A 10,237-nucleotide genomic window follows, 5' to 3' on the forward strand; every position below is an offset into this window, starting at 1 on the left:
GGTATGATTGCCAATGAGCCAAAGGGGGAGCCAAAGATACCAGAGAGACATTCAAACTCATATGTCGAAAATTAACCGACAGCGCCATGGCCAAAAAAGAAAAAGACCATTGAAAAACAATATATAGTACCAGAAACACAAACTAAGGACTTATAATTGTGAACTTTTACAAATTGTGACTTGGATGGAGAGTTGTCTCATTGGCACTCTTGCCACATCTTCCTATATCTATGTTACCAACATTTGACAGGGACATGAAAATATGGCCCGCAGCTAGATGTGTAACATAGCAGGTCCAAGGACACAGTTATCGTCCTTTGGTTTTCGTTGTCTACGAATATAGTCCCTAGTGTAAACAGTGTATAACTTGCATGTCTTATTTGATACACTTTCCCAATTTATTTCTTGATATTAAATGCATGAAATATCAAGTAGGGGGATGTAATTACATGTAAAAAAAAATTGGGTGCTGAATCTTTATGTTAAGAAGTAAATTGGTCCAGTTCTAAAAGGTCAAATTTTAGCACGTCTGAAGCTGTCAAACTGAATTTTACACCCCCTTAACACAGAATTGTCAATATTTTGAGTTAGAGCTGGTAGAAGTTTCTATAATTTTGATATTATTTGTCTCACTGGTAGTACACTACACTGTAAAAATCTTTTTGAGAAAGAGCAGGTGCGATTTTTTTAATTTGAATTTATTGTCTAAAAGAAATGCACTACGAAATAACTGTGTTCTCGGGCCAGCATAGATATTGATTGATTTTTGGTTGCTTTGTGCCAACTGGCAAATATTTTTTGCATGTAACTTGTTAGCTTTTATTAACAATACTACCATAAATGCCTGCATGGAAGCGAAATGCCTATTATTATACTTCAAACTGAATCACATTTCCACAAAAAAATCTCAAATTCTGAGAGCTCTTGGTCTACACTTAGTAACAGTTTTCACCAATATATGATGTATATCTGACTATATCCCAGCTTAAACTTGTAATGAAAAGGCAGTGGCTATTTTGCTGGCTCTGATTAAAATATTCCAATTCAAGCCTACAAAATAACCTATTTCTATAGAAATGGCTATTTAACTGGCACCAAATATTCACATCAGCACAGAGGGCTTAACCAAACTACTTAAAGGAATACCATCCATGGCAAATGGTCCAGACAACATATCATGTAGAATATTGAAAGAGTATGCAGAGCTATATCACCATATTTAAAGCTTATTTTTAACAAAACATTAGTAGATCATATAGTGTACCACAGGACTGGCTAGTTGCAATATCACCACACTGTTCAAGAAAGGGGATAAGAGTCAACCAGTCAACTATTCATAATTGGCATGTATCCTTGACGTCAGTTCCACGTAAAAAAAAAATGCCTGGTCGAGCGCAGCCTTATACAACCTCTGAGGTTGAACCCTGAACAATCGTTGCAATTTGAAAATATTCAAGCTTTATAGTGTCTGAATTTGGATTGTGATCAAATTTTTGACATAATATAGGTTTCTAACACATAATAAATGTGGTGAAAGATCTGAAAATATGATATGGGTTAGATAACTTGTATTTAATTTCAATTGGAGATTTCCTGCTACTAGTATTGGGCAATACTGTTAATTTGTGCAATATTGTTCGTCTGTGCAATATTGTGCTTCTGTGCAACTTACTGCTCAGAAACTAAAAGGCCGAAAACTTTTCGTTCGACACATGGGAAAAATTCAGTTTTATGAAATTCGCACTGGGTCACCGACTTACCAACAATTGTATCGGTAGTTCTTAATGGCTAAGGATTTGAGACTCTGTTTTTAATGCTGAATAACCGTTTGAAAGTAGTGTAGTTATATCGGGATAGTAAAGAATTTCTCGGGTAAGCCTTATTAGAGGCCGAAAGATTCGTTCGAAACATGAAAAAAACTAAATTTCATAAAATACACACTGGGGTCACTCACTTCCCAACCATATGTATTGATAGTTCGTTATGGCTAGGGATTAGAGATTTTAATTCATATAGTTTTTAGGTGGTGCTACATCGGGATAGTAAAGAAAGTTTGGGGGTAACCTTTTTCAAGGCCTAAAAATTCGTTCGAAACATGAAAAAAAAGTTAAATTGTATTAAATACGCACTGGGGTAACCCACTTCCACACCAATTGTCCCGGTATTTCTTAATGATTAATTGTAAAGGACACAACTCCATTTAATAATCCCTGAGACTACTATAACACATATAGTGTTATAGTGGTCTCAGATAATCCTTAGGGGGTGTACATGGATCCGCTGTACCCTTGCAGTCAACCAAGGGGTGCGTCTCAACTGGCGGAATCTCGAAGTACATACATACAATGGTTAGATAGGCTCTTGTACAATGAATAGCTACTATATAGTTCTTCATTGTGATGGTAAAGAATCTCTGGGGTAAGTCTGATTAAATGCAGAAAATTTCGTTCGAAACATGGAAAAAAAACCAAATTGTATAACCCATTTTTAAAACAATTGTCTCTATAGTTTGTTATGGCTTGGAATTCAGACCCTGCTTCAATAAATAGCTATTTGATAGTACTTCATCGGGATGGTAAACAATTTCTGGGGTAAGCCTTCTTTAAGGCAGAAAAAATCGTTCTCGACACATGGGAAATTTTTAAAGAAAAAGGCGATCAAGTTGTTTGAAATTCGCACTTGGGTCACCCACTAACCAACCAATTGTCTCGATAGTTCTTTATGGCTAGGGATTTGAGACTCTGCTTAAATGATGAAAAGCCATTAGATGGTACAACATCGGATAGTAGAGAATTTCTGGGGTAAGCCTTATTAGAGGCCGAAAGTTTCATTTGAAATATGGCTATATGACTAGGGATTGGGTATTCTCGTTCACAAACTACCTATTTGATATAATTTAATACATCGGGATAGTATATATAATTGCCTTCTTAGTGGCCGAAAATTTTTATCGAAACATGGGGGACAAGCCAAATAGTCTATCAAATACGCACTAAGGACACATAATCTCCGATCCATTGTTCCGATAGTTCTGAATGGCCAGGGATTACAGACTCTTCTCTAATCAATAGCTATTGGATAGTTCTACAACGAGAAGGTAAAGAATTTCTGTATAAGCAATGTTAAAGGCCGAAAACTTTGTCCGAATTAGGGAAATAAAAAGCAAACTGTTTGATAAAATACGCATTAGGGACTCCCGTTTTCCGACCAATTGTCTTTATAATTCTTGGTGACAAGGGATTATAGACGTTGCCTTGATGACATAGTAAAGAACGTCTGGGGTTCGCATTCTTAAAGGCCGAAAATTTCGTCCGTAACACAAAAAAAAAGTCAAATTAGATATGATATATATATAAACGAGTCTAAATTGAAAACTACGTTCAAACCTATGACTGCGTTGGATAAAAACCGCAATTTTTATACGTGTGCATGTCAAACAAATTTCGTTGTAGAAGGGTCTAAAAACAGCACAAACAACATTTTCCAAAAGACCAAAAGAGTGAAAAAGTATATTTAAACAAAACGCATTTGACTAACAGGTCGAACAACTGATGTTCTTTAACCCTGCTGACTGCCATTGACGATTGCCAAATAAAATTGATCACAAGATGTAACAAACTGGATCTTAATATAAATTTAATACGTCACAGAAAAAAAAATGTTAACTTGTGGACAGGATGTTGTGCCACAAACATTCGGTGTCAATATTTCTTTAGTACACCATATCCGGATTTCGACAATAAATGTCTCTTCAGTGATGTTAGGGATCGAAACGGTATTTGGAAGGCCATATAAAAAGTACCCTCATTTTTTAGAGAAAGTACCCTCATTTTTAGATTAACTCTTGAATTTTAAGAGTCAATATATAGGATGAACGGATCATATAAACCGGAGGGAAAATATGATACATGCCCAAACAAAAAAATACAAACGAGTCTAAATTGAAAACTACGTTCAAACCTATATACAACTCGTCTTAACATCAACCCAACAATGCTAGATCTGTAAATTTGCTTTCGCAAATTTTTGGTTCTTCCCTCGCCGGGATTCGTTTCTGGAGTAAGTATTCTTCAAGCCGAAATTTAAAACATGGAAAAAAAGTCCAATTCGATAAAATACGCAATGGGAAACACACATGTACAGTGACTTACCGACCCATTGTCTCGGTAGTTGTTTTTTGGCCAGAGATTATTGACGCTGACCTAATGAATAGCTTTTGGATAGTATTACAACAGGAGGGTTAAAAAAAATCTACGATAAACATTCTTAAAGACCGAAAATTTCGTCCGTAACACGGTAAAACGTTAAATTTGATAAGATACGCATAAGGAACACTAACTTTCCGAACCATTGTCGTGGTAGATCTTTATGATAAGGGATTATATAAACATTGCCCTAATGAATATCTATTGGCAGTACTACAACATGATGGTAGGTAATTTTTTGGGGTATACATTCTGAAAATTTCGTCCGTAACACGGTAAAACGTTAAATTTGATAAGATACTCATAGGGAGCACCAACTTTCCGAACCATTGTCTTAGTATATCTTTATGACGAGGGATTATATAAACACTGCCCTAATAAATAGCTATTGGCAGTTATACTACAACATGAGGGTAAGTAATTTTTGGGGTATACATTCTGAAGATTTCGTGCGTAACACCAGAGTCTCTGGTAACACGGAACTGCCAAATTCACTAAAATACGCATAGGGGACACACTGTTACTGACCCATTGTCTCGGATGGTTTTGTTTTGCTAGGGATTATAGATGGGGCCTTAATGAATAGCTCTTGGATAGAACTACAACGTGAGGATACAGAATTTCTGGGGTAAGCATCTTAAAGGCCGAAAATTTCCTCCGTACTGACACGGGAAAAAAGTCCAGTTTGATACAATACGCATGGGCGGTCACCCACTTTCCATACCTCGGCAGTGTTCTATATGGCTAGGGATTGTAGACTCCGCTATATCTGTATCTGTAGTGGTACGTGTAGAATCCTATTTAGGCTTTTATACACGGTGGAGAAGAGCGCCGTTGTTATTAGTCCGAGATTACTCTGACGTCCAACGGCTGTTTTGCCAGACAAGCTGGGACTTTCTCTGACGTCCAACGGCTGTTTTGCCAGACAAGCTGGGACCAGCTTCAGATAAGCTGGGACCAGCTTCAGATAAGCTGGGACCAGCTTGTCTGGCAAAACAGCCGTTGGACGTCAGAGTAATCTCGGACTATGTTGTTATGGGCGGTGTTCTTGTAGAGCGGTCTGAAATGCCTCTACAGAACCTGCATGCACAACTTTATCTGGAAGTTGGTTCCAGTGGATAGTTGTTTCCACAAAAAATGAATGTTTGTACTGTGGTTTGTTGCTATTTGGAACTTTAAGTCCTCCTGGTGTTATTGATAACTTGACGTTCAATGATATTGTCAGTTTCACAGTTTGAATATGTTTTGGCTTTTATCGTTCGTTTAGGTCATGCTGGTATGACAAAATTGTCGGCTGGTAGAGCCGGCACTAGACCCTCAACCACCTTGTAAATCAAGCTAAGACGGAGGATGTGTCTTCTTTCCTCTAGCGTCTCCATTTCAAGCTGGCGTCTCATATTAGTTATGGACCCTGTTTCTCGACTCCTGTAGTTTTTCTTGATGAATCGTAAGCCTCTGTTTTGGATACGTTCTAGTTTGTCAATATCCCCTTTCCTATATGGGTTCCAGATTGTTGCGCCATATTCGAGTGTTTGGATGGGGTTAAATGATTAAAGAATGATGCCCTTTAAAAATGAAGATTAGAGAAATGCGTGGTCTAATTTTTTGAAGATTAGGGAAAAAAGGGGTGAAAATTAAATGTTTACAGAATAACAGACCCCCCCCCCCCCCCCCCCCCCAAATCTAGACCCTCATATTCCATTGTTGATCTTACTAGGGATATATATGCTACTTTCCTACGTTCCTCTGGTACGTTCCTCAAGTTCCTCCTAAAAAAGCCCAAGGTGGCGTTGGCTTTCTTGCTGATGTTGTTTATGTGGAAACTCCATTTCAGATCGTTTGAGATTTGGAGTCCTATAAGTACGGATTCACTTGTAATTCTTGTAGAATGTGTTTATTAAGCGTGTATAATTTGTCTGTTTTTTTGTTTATGGATAGAACATAGCACTTCTTGTCGTTGAAATGCATTCCCCATTTGTCGGCCCAGATTTCTAGTTGTTCCAAATCTGTTTGTAGCTTTTGTTGGTCTTGGCTATTTTTAATTGTTCTGTATAGTAGGCAGTCGTCGGCAAATAGTATTACTGATGATGTTACGCTGTCTGGTAGGTCATTGATGTGGCACATGAATAGGATTGGTCCTAAGACTGTGCCCTGGGGGACCCCAGAGTCAACTGTTTGTTTCGCCAGATGATTCGCCTTCCACGATGGTTCGCATTGATCTTGCATTTAGGAAGTTTAATAAGCCATTTTTGTGTGTTTCCTTTAATTCCATATTGATGTAATTTATGTAATAATTTTTTGTGTGGTACTGTGTCGAAAGTTTTTGAAAAATAAAATATGCCTACGTAGATTTAATTTGATGTCCCTTGTCATGTTCTTGTAGGAAGTCGTTGACGGCAGTTATGAGTTGGGTTTCACATGAGTATCCTGACCTGAAGCCGTTGTTTAAGTTGGTTAGGATTTTGGTTTTTTTCCAGATGTTTTGGGATATGCCTGCATACGATGTGTTCTAGAATTCTGCTGATGACAGATGTTAAGGATACAGGTCTGTAATTTTCTGCCAGATGTTTGTCTCCTTTTTTGAAGATACTGGATATGTTCGCGTCTCTCCAGTATTTTGGTAGTTCACCTGTGTCTAGCGAGCATTGCATTATAATTTGCAGGATGGGTGCTAGTTTTTCGGCACATTCCCTTAGTATGCGGTTCAGGGTGTTGTCTGGTCCAGAGGCTTTATTTGGGTTGGTGTTTTTTAGTAGTTTTCTCAATCCCTTTTGGTCGATCGTTTATGGTGTTATGTTGATTTTAGCTCGTATTCTTGTTGTTGGTAGGTTTGTGTCTGATGTTATTGTGAATACGGACTTGAATTGTTCTAGTAGGAGTTCGGCTTTCCCTTTACTGTCACTGACGAGATTAGTCACCTTTTTTGATGATGCTATTCCTCCTGAGTTCTGGCGTTTGGATTTAATGTAATTCCAAAACGGCTTTGTGTCATTGTTGTTTAGGCCCCCAAAGATGTTTGGGTTGACATATTCATATTCTGTTTTCTTCGTTGTTTCTTGCATTCCTTTTGAAAAGACCTATAGTTTGGCCATTTGTTTGTTTTTTCTGGCTTGCTTGTATAGCCTCTGTTTTTTCTTTAGCATTCTCCTCTGTTAGTGTTTGTTCCATGGGATGTTATTTCTTGATCTAATTTCTTAATTTGGAATGTTTGTATTCATGGTTTTTTTTAAGCTGACTTTTGAAGGTGTCCCAAAGTTGATGTACCTCATCTCCTTGATTGAGTTTTTCTTTTACCTCTTCTAGGGTGTGTTTAAGGTCTGTGCTAATTTGGTCCCATTTTGCCTTCTTGTAGATGTAACATGTTCTTGGTAGGCTTTTTTGATGGTGTACTTTTGTTTCCAGGTCGGTGATGATAATGTCATGGTCTGATATACTTGGTACGTTCTTTGAGGATTTAACTAGAGTTGGGTTCGTGACAAATACAAGATCTAGGAGGTTTCCTTCATGAGTTGGTATAGTGTGACGTTACGCACGGAATTCGGTCTATGTTTCATTTGACCATTTCTTGATGCATAAGTATGACAAAAACAAATCAAATCTACGCATTATTGAATAGTAACTTGTCTTGATTTTTCATTTGAATCGAAATTAACTAAAAAAAAACGATTTTAATAAATTTAATGTTATGTCTCATTACATGATTAAACAATGATTTTGTTTTCATAATTTGCCGTATTTGCCCTGTAAGACGTAACAACAAGCGCTAACCATTCAAATATAAACGAAGAAAAAATACTAACTACTGAATGGATTTCGATAAAATTTGTACAGATTGGATATGATATGATCATATTTATTATGTTAAACTGTCACGATAAATATTCTGTCAGTTCGCAATCTAGCAGCCATTTTCGAAATTCCATATGGCTGTAAGATTTGAAAATTCGAGTACACAAAAATGAAAGCTAACACTTCAATATTATAATATTTTCATATAAATAATAGGAAAGGTTCGCCACCTCTACATAAAAATGTGATTTTATTGAATTTTACAAAAATATTTTTATTTTTAACATAGCTTCTCCCATTTTATTTTTTTTCAGTATTTTCCGTGTCTCCCGTAAATGTTACCATGGAGCCATTGTTCAAGTTTCTTGAGTACGATGATAATTTAGGGTATTTTAGATTTGTGACAGACAAATAAACTATGCAAACAAATGTTATTACTGAAATGTGACTTTTTTTAAAGATTTGGTAAGCCTTCAAGGTTAAGGACACGCCAAATTTTTCATCAATTTACATCAAGTTGTCCGTGTCTCCCGTAAATGTTACCACGTCCAAATTGACCGATTTTTGCGCGGAACGTGAATGTATTAAACGTTATAATATATAATTGTATTACCCATTTACTAAAAGTGTAGCATGTTGTGTCTTTAGCATTTGACACGTTCTGTGTGATGATATTATTTTGGGACATATTTTTTTTGAATAATTATTTAAATCAACAAGAAAATTTAACTTCCATCAAAATTTTAAGCCATTTGCTGATCGTAAAAGCGTCGGATAAATAAAAGTATCATGCAAAAGATTAGGTATTTTTAATGCAAAAGAATTGCATTTTAAACCAAGTGACACAGAAATTAACAACTGTAGGTCACTGTACGGCCAGTCAACAATGAGCAAAGCACATACCGCATAGACAGCTCTAAAAGCATGATTCAATCATGATTTTCTTGATATGATCCAGCGATTTTCATGTGTTAATTTACATGTAAATTTATAAAAAATATTACTCTAAATTTTCGGATGAATATATATGTAGCACAAGCTTTAAACATGCCGAAGCTTTCGTTTTTGGATTCTAGTAACATAGATGCGTCTGCTAGTACGATTGTATATGTTGTATACACTAAAGTCATTTCCACGCATCCGACAAACAGACGCATTTGAAATTACTCATTATATTTCAAGGACTGTAGATCACTTTTTAATTTTAAATAAAATCAACAATTCTAAACTGCCGTTTTCATTTTAAAATCTGAGGATGAAACTAGAATTATTATAGATATATTAAAGCAAACAGAGGATAAATAGAAGCTGTTGCTACGATTGACCTGAACAAGGATTATTTTTCATTATAATCACGGCTTCTTGAAAGGCACATATTTAAGATGTTGATAATACGAATAAAAAGACCCTGAAATTATATTCGCGAACTGTAGTTAGAAAACTAGTTGAAGGTGGGTTAATAACATTTATACTCTTGAAGCACAAAAAGCTTTGGTACTGGCTGTTTCCAATGAATCGATAAATGCCTAGTCCTAGATACTTGTGATGACGGAATTCTGATGAGAATCATAGAGGATATATAAATGCATTTTGCAACAATTGACATGCTTGGGCAGTGACAAATATTTGAAATATACACTTTCATTTTGTTCAGAATATGATGTCAAAAATATATACTAGTAATCAGTCATGTTAGCATGTTGGTTTTTTTTTTTTAAATAAATAGTTATACTGACATCAAAATGCAAGCCGTTTCATAAAAAGCTGCAAAGCTTTGACGTTTGGTACAGAAGTAGGATGAAATAATTGAAAAACGACGTCAACTAACGTTACCAATTATTAAACCGAAAAACGTCTGTGTATCATGTGTCAGGTTATATGTTTCACTGCAGGCTATACTCAACTAGTCCTTGTTGGATTTCTCTGTCTGGTCCAAGGGCTGTTGCTGTGTCCCATGTGATGTCAGGGCAGTTGAAATCTCCTGATAGAATGACATTGGTGTTCCCATTACGGTTATTGCCGGCTTCTCAAGTGACTTTTGCAGTTCGTTTAGGTGTTTTTGATCTCTGTGTGGCATGTAAAAAGATCCAACTAGCAAGTCTTTGTTGTTTTTTATTTTGATCTTTACCCATTCAATTTCTCCGTCAGTGATCAAGGATGTTTGTTCGACTGACTGCTTAACGGATTAACTCGAAAGTTGGCTAAAATACAATTATTCCGGATTGTATCTCCGGAATTTGGTC

The sequence above is a fragment of the Mytilus edulis genome, chromosome 7 (assembly GCF_963676685.1).
Source record: "Mytilus edulis chromosome 7, xbMytEdul2.2, whole genome shotgun sequence".
In the NCBI taxonomy this organism is placed as follows: domain Eukaryota; kingdom Metazoa; phylum Mollusca; class Bivalvia; order Mytilida; family Mytilidae; genus Mytilus; species Mytilus edulis.